The sequence below is a fragment of the Malus domestica genome, chromosome 10, assembly GCF_042453785.1.
Source record: "Malus domestica chromosome 10, GDT2T_hap1".
In the NCBI taxonomy this organism is placed as follows: domain Eukaryota; kingdom Viridiplantae; phylum Streptophyta; class Magnoliopsida; order Rosales; family Rosaceae; genus Malus; species Malus domestica.
In genome coordinates, this window is record NC_091670.1 from 34,458,957 (window position 1) to 34,467,003 (window position 8,047).

At 36.2% G+C, this 8,047-nt stretch overlaps 1 non-coding gene across 1 annotated transcript; it reads right to left on the minus strand.

Moving 5' to 3' along the window:
• Nucleotides 1–2,023: 2,023 nt before the first annotated feature.
• MIR7125 (microRNA MIR7125) lies at nt 2,024–2,130 on the minus strand. Its single transcript, NR_121005.1, has one exon. It is a non-coding gene; the product is annotated as a microRNA MIR7125 (primary transcript).
• Nucleotides 2,131–8,047: the final 5,917 nt, after the last annotated feature.

Below are 8,047 nucleotides of genomic sequence, written 5' to 3' on the forward strand. Positions count from 1 at the left end.
AAACATTGTAGATGCCACTTGCACGTGCATCAATGGTTGATATCCTGAGCACTGTAGTATTTCTCCTGTTTCCTATATGTTTACGTTGAAGTCGAGTGATTTTCCAACATCGATGGCAACAATACTACTGATATTCCTTAAAATCAAAACATTATAGAGATATTTATTTTTGAAACCAAACAACAAAATTATAAATGCATGCCAGTTGCATTTCAACATTTTTTCATCCGAAACAAGCTTTATAGTTTGTATCAAATACCATACGCAAAAAGTACAATAAAATATAGAAAAAGAATAAGTTCTGCGTTAAATATATATATATATATATATATATATATATATATGTATATATATATATATATGCAAGAAAAAGAATAAGTTACACGATTGTCTCTTATACTTTATAGGGGTGGGCACAAAACCAAAACACGAATCAAATCGAACCGCATCGAATGGTTTGGTTTTGTGGTTTCAAAACGGTTTTGGTTTGGAACCGAACCGAATAGGGGAAAAACGGTTTGGTTTTGGTTATGGCCCTTTGAAACTGAACCGAAATCAAAATCGCATAACTTTATTAAATGTTAAATTCTAATTGGTTATTTCATTGAATCCATACATTTAGTATGGATTCAACCACATCATAACATGGCCACATGATCTTTTTCTTTTCTTTCTTCTAGTCGTAGTTTGTACTCTTTCTTTCTTTTACTCATTTGCTGCTCAACTTCATTCTTCATCTAACTCTCTGTCTCTCTCTCTCTCGGCCTCCACTCAAAAAGATGAAATCGTACAAGTTAAACCCACAATTATTCAAATGAAACATGCACACTAATCAATCTTAGCCACTAAATCAAATAGATATATCTCTATAGATATTTAAAGATATATTGCTTTAGATATTCAAAGCAAATTGTTAATGGTAGTCAGTTAGATATTTGAAACAAACAATACCTGCTGCTTTAGATATTATTCACATGCACCGAATGGCAGTCTGTCAGTTAAAGGTTTGAAACTTGAATGACACAAAGTAAGTTGAATGAGTGTAATAATGTATGTTGTATGCATACATGTCTGATTGTAATTGAAGCCATGCTTGATTGAATTTTAATATTGTATGCATGCTTGAACAATGCAATAATAGAAGACATGCAAAATGAAAAACAAACAGTAAACGTTGCTCATAGAAGAGAATTGAAGTGTATATCAAAGGAAAATGAAATGAGATACAACTAGGTAACCATAATAGTTTTCTCAAACAATGAAACCAAACCAAAACCGTACCGAACCAAATGGTTTGGTTTCATTTCGGTTTTAGCCTCAAAACTGCATCGAACCAAACCGCAAAAACTTGCGGTTTTGGTTTTGGTTTCACCCAAAACTGCACCAAACCGAACCACGCCCACCCCTAATACTTTATGCGGACATAATCGTCCTTGAGATATTCATAACACATAACTTTGATCCTTGAGATTTAAAATCAATAGAAGTGGTCACTGAGATTGTCCACCATCTATTATTTTGGTCCTTCCATTAAAAAACTCCGTTAAGTGACCCCTAAGCTTTTTAATGGAAGGACCAAAATGATGTATGGTAGACAATCCTATGAACCAAAGTTATGTGTTATGCAAATCTCAGGGACCAAAATCATGTGTTATGCAAATCTCAGGGACCAAAGTTATGTGTTATACCCTGAACTTAACGGAGTTTTTTTAACGGAATGATCAAAATGGACAATCTTAGGGGCCACTTCTATTGATTTTAAATTTCAGAGATCATAGTTATGTGTTATGCAAATCTCAATGACCATTTTGATTAAAAAGCCTTCTTTATGCTATATGTTGGCTACTTTAGACTATAAAGAGAAATACAGAACTTCGAATCATTCAATGTCGTTGAACCTCCACCCATTGTGACCCTGACAACTTTGCCTTATGCATATACTTCACGGGAGGTCCAGATTTATTCGTACTTTTTATTTTTCCTCCCTTCCTCTTCATTTGATCAACGTTGTTATTTTTGGCATAAAACTCAAAAATTAAAGCTAGTTGCAATAAGTTCGATGCTTATTTAGGGCACTACTGGCCATAAAAAGATTGAACTTATTACAACTAGCTTGCATTTGAGAGCTTTGGCTTCTTCGCGATGCTCGGCGTCGGTACTGCAAGTGCATTCTGCAGAACAAAAGAGGTTAAAGGGAAAAGAAGAGGAGGAAGAAGAATGTAAGAAAAAGGAGTGGTATAGACTGGTCTTTCTGTGGTTGTGAGCATGTGGCTTATCAAAGCCTAATCTATATACTGTCTATTTATATATGTGAGTTCGAGAATTTGGCCAAAGAAAGGCTGGAGTAAAAATGACGACATGTAATTGAATTCAGTTTGTGTGGAAGTGAACAAATGACAAGTGTGCTGTTTGAGCCAATATATTGATGATATTATGATAGAGATGTTATGCTACAGACAAAGTCGGTATTGTAAATTTACGTGATATTATTAATTTACGTATTATAATATTGGCCAGCGATATACTTGATAATTTTAAAACTTAAGGTATAATAATGCGCTACTAGAACATGAGCGTTAAATACACATGATAGTATGACCATTATACTGAAAAATTTCATTGTAGCTATTTCTTATTTGAACAAAAGTTTGTGCCATGCAACAAAATTTTAGTACACGTCTAGACTAAATTGTGGTGAACTGAGAAAGCTAAGATGAAATGCTCCTTCATTCTAGCCAAAAAACCTACAACGTTTAAAGGTCCATGTTGAGTGGAACATGTATGTCCACACCAAATGGAATAATACATTTTTGGAGCTTAGGCTTCAATGTTCTAGAGCTTCCACCACTTTTTGTTATGCATATACTTCATGGTGGGTGTCCATATTCTACTAGGTTCTCTTCACATGTTAGGTCTACAATTTGCCTTCCTTGCTCTTTGTTTTTCAAAATAGAATCCATGACTATTTTGAGGATGGAAAAAAAACTCACATTAGAAGGTTAAGAAATCTTTCTAGAGCTATAAAGAATTGTGTCACTTCCTCTATTGTTAATTGGTTTTTCAATTGAAACTTTAACTCTTTTCACGATTCACCCTCATGCATGTGAAGCTTAACAACAAAACGTGTTCTACGTCGCGCAATTAAATTGTCTACCTCCTAAGTTTAAAATCTTTATTGTATATGATGGAAAATATTCGATAATGTAAGTAATTGTCCCACTCTTAAAATTAAGAAACATTTTCCTTTTAATTTTACTATTTTAGATTGTTATTTTATGGTATTGTTCACATTGCCACATATCTTTCCGAAAAGAGAAATTCTTCCCTGTCCATCCCATATGCAGAAGACTGATGAGGATTAAAAACTGACGAAATCCTGTTGCCATTCGATGTCTATGGTTCACGTTGTCCCTCCTTCCCAGCATCTCCTTTTTCAGCCTAAAATCAAAGTAGTAGTTTCCAACAAAAAATATATTTATAGAAAGCAATAATTTGACTGGTTCAGAACATAATTCCAATATTGTTTGGTTGGTGGTCCTATAGACTACACAATACTATTCCGGAAGGGAATATATTTAGCAACTGGAATTTTAATTTTTGGACCAGTTTCAGTCTACCAATATCAATCTAAAAGATTTAGAACATACTTTCAAGTAATGTGTTAAAAATAAGCTCATAAACAAAAGTAGATTCCCCATTTTGGTTGTACTCCAATAAAGATTTTTTGTTGGGGCTTACTTAAGCAGAGCGCTAGAGCATCTCTAACAGAAACTATAAAACTATTAAAACTCATTTGAAAGAGCAAATCTAAAAAACTCATTTCCAAGAGAATCTATAAAGAACTCTATATAATAGGGAAGTGAACAATTGCTCTTTAAATTTTATATAGTCACTATTCGTATGATAAATGTTAAAAAAATTATAAAATTCAATTGTGGGTCTCGGAACCAAGGATAAAAGGAAGATAGAGAAGCTTTAGAAAATAATTGGATCGGATTTGAATTGTTAATAATAAAATATTCCAAGTTTGTTAAAATAGAGAGTACTGTTTGGAGATGAAAATTTAAACTAAGTTACTAAAATAGTTTTTTTGACACTGCTCACTCGCTAGTTTAACAAAAATTTTGAGTTTTCTCTTAGAAATTCTCTAGTAATACAATGCTTTGTCATTTGCTTGAAATCTTAGAACTGATTCTTGGTGCACTTTTGAAATCCCAAATGCTGACAAATAATACAATTTATTGACCCCAAAAGGGATGCTGACAAATAATACAATTTATTGACCCCAAAAGGGAAAAAAACATTTGTTTGCATACTTTTGTCTTTGAACTTCTATTTGAACGGAGTAGGATTCTTTTTTTTTTTTTTTTCCTTCCCTTTCCTTCTCTCCCCTCCTATTTGAACGGTCACGATTAACCCACGTTAACATCTTATATTAATTTTTTTTTTATAGAAAGATAAAGACAAGATAGAGAATATGAGAGGAGGGGATAGAAAGAGGAGAAGAGAGAATCATAATCCTATTTGAACTTCTACCTTATTCATGCCGACAAGAACTTGGCACTTGGAGTAATTTAGATCATGTCAGCATAGCTATACAACTTTAGAGCTTAGAGCTTTGTTGATAATCATTTCATGTTTAGTTTTTTAGTTTTAATTTTTTTATTAGAGGTAATGAGGAAATATATGAGATAAATGATAATGAAGAAGCTTGTAAGAAGCAATGCATGGTCAAGAAAATCTTTTGTACGACTAAGGCATGCACACCTCTCTCTCAATCGGGGTGGGACCATGGGTAAGAAAGTGGGAGGATGAATATAGAGGACTCTCTTTTTTGCGTCTGGCTGCACAATCACATAGTCCAATGAGTGAATTTTAAGAATTCGCGAACATAGAGGGATAGAGATGTGGTAGGTATGTATAAAAAATGATAAATAAGATGAAAACTTAGTACAAAAAATTGTAACAATTTTAAATTGTTTCACTTTCAAATTTTTGTTTCATGCATTCTCTTTCATTTCTCCTCGTCCCTCCCACCACCATCCTCAACACTTCTTCACTGCTCTTTTCTCTCACATACTTTCTTTCAATCCCGAACACAAAGTAAAAATTTAAAACTATGATTCTCCCCATTTGGCCATAAGAGACATAAAACATACTCCAAGAAGAAGCGTGAAACTAGCCCCAATTCGGTGTTTAAGTATATTTCACAGCCTTGACTAATAAGCAAGCACTAAAAGCTTATTTACATCGCACTCTTAATTTACATAATATACAGCAAGCATCCATCGTGATCACCGTCAACAGTTTGCTTTCTTTAGAACAAGCGCATCACTTTCACGGGAAAATCTCTTGTCTGCAGTTGCTTTCTCAATACCCAGTTCAGTTTTTTTTTTTTTTTTTTTTTTTAAACGACTTCTTGCTGAATCGTGAAGAAACGCATATCCAAAATTGTGAATTTCAGCTGCCGCTATTGTAAGGAATGGAGATTTGATTGACCAGATAGCAAACTGTTGGTGAAGAGTGGAGCGTGAGTCAACCTGCCGGCGAGGCTTCTTAGGTTTTTGCTGCTATTGGTTTAACTCTAGGACTATGCAGGATTGGTCTGCCGGATACCCTGCTATTGGCACTGCCACCGCTATCATCTTAACATTTATTTTACAAAAACATTACTAACAAACATAAATTTATTATTTTTTAATGCTATGGTTTCTCTATGCAGATTGTTGATCTGGCTCATCTCCCATTCTACTTTTCCGCAGTGTATAGTTGCCTAATGATTCGTGTCATAAAATTTGAGCCCTTACAACCCAAAACCAAAGTGGTCAAAGATGTAACCAACAAAGATGGGGAAAAGGGAGGTCGAACACATTGCCACCCGCTCCTTTAATTGCGATGCCAAGCTGTCTAACAAGTCCACGACCAATTTCGCGTATCTGCTTAGTAGTTTTAAGTCAGGCCCAATTTAAAGTAATTATATTGTTATTTGCTCCTTCAAATGATTCCTACTGAACTATATGCATTTGTTAATTTTCGCCAAAGCAAAACTTGGTTGCACCTTGTTATAGTAGGTAGGAATTATTTGGAGGTCTAGACACATAAATGCTTCACAACCTCAACCTATAGTAGGTAGGAATTTATGTGTCTAAACTACCTCAACCTACATGCTCCACTCACAAAGCTTCAACATACAAGCTTCAACAAAAGAAAATTCAAAGAACTTAGCGAAGAAGACTTTGGTGTATTTAACACAATACATTGAAATGAAGGAAAGCTTATTTATTGATATCCCCGATAAGTTACAAATATGTACATATACATGAGTCAAAATAAACAAACATGAGGGAGCCTTTACAAAGGTTGCTTAGGAGAAGTCTCAGCAGTCGGTAGAGCCCCAGAAAGAGAAGGCACCGGAGGGGGATCATTCGGAGCCTCAGTACTGGACAGAACCCTAGAAGGAGGAGGCATCAGAGGTTGATCATTTGGAGCTTCATTACGCGGTACAGCCCCAGAAGACGAAGGCAATAAATGCTTTTGGAACAAACCCACAAATCTCTGATGATCAAGTAAAACCTGACCATCAGATTCCTTCATCTGGTCAAGCTTCCTCTTCATGTTTGTAGCATAGTCATGTGCGAGCCGGTGCAACTGTTTATTCTCATGCTTGAGCCCTCTAATCTCCTGTTTGAGACTCATCACTTCAGCCGCCAATGATTCAACTTTGCGGGTTCGAGCAAATAGGCGTTGGGCCATATTAGACACAGAACCTGCACACTGAACACTGAGAGCCAGAGAATCCTTAACAGCCAACTCATCAGACCGTTTGGAAAGTAGTATGTTATCTTTGGGAGTGAGAAGGTTCCTGGCCACCACCGCAGCGGTCATATCATTCTTCATCACGGAATCCCCAACAGTAAGAGGACCAGTAGGGGAGACGAAGGATGGGCGCCATATGTTGTCTGGAAAAGGCGTGGCTGCCTTTTCAACAAGGTTCAAGTCAAAACGACAGTCGGAGGGGCCAGACATTTTCAAAGGTGTTGAAGAGAGAAGAGGTCGGACAAATCAAGATCTTAGAAGTGCAAGAATGGAGCTTCTACTGGTGGAGATTCAAGTGTGCTTTGGAACTTAATGCTAGCCTCTATAAAAATCTGCACTCGACGGAGTTTCAGAAATCGAAGAGGCGCCTGCTCAGAAATCGAAGAGGCGTTTGCTTTCTCAAAAGCTGGGCTGCTCAGAGACCACAATGGTCGATCTTAGAAATCGAAAAGGTGTTTGCTTTCTCAAAAGCTGGGCTGCTCAAAGACCACAAAGGCCGATCTCAGAAATCGAAGAGGCACTTGCTTTCTCAAAAGTTGGGTTGCTCAGAGACCACGAAGGCCGATCTCAGAAATCGAAGAGGCACCTACTTTTCCAGCCTTGTCAGCACCTGTCACACGCACACTCAGCTTTGCGGAAATTATGGGCATTCTGTCGAAGATTTCTGGTGAAGTAGAAAGCACATGAATCTTATTGTTCAATCACCCACTTCCCACACGCAACATTAGCTCAATGGGTATCTGATCACTCATATATTTCATGCATTTATACCATCCATTTCTAAAGTCTTTGTGATATTTTTGTGTTAAAATTGTAGCATTTTACCTTACCTTGTGTTAATGTGTAGTTAAATTTGTTTTAGGATAAATTTCAAGCAAAAGTGGGGGAGACAATGAGCAACAGAAAATAAATGGGAAGGAAAGCAGGACACAAGAGGAATAAAGAAAGGAAAAGAAGAATAATAAGCAAGGTGGGCAGTGCTGAAGTGGGAAGACACGGAATGGTGGAAGGAATAAGAAAATAATGAAATGAGAAAATGATGGGCTTGGTGCTTTGAATTGTCATTGCCCTTTGGCTAAAGGCAACGGACAAAGAAGAGAAAAACAAATGGGCACTTCAGATACAACATAAAAAAAAGAAGGAAGAAAGCAGAAAGCATAAAATCATGATGAATGATTAACATACAGCAGCAAATGCATGCGGACAGGTTGGAATTGGAAGAAAAGTCAAA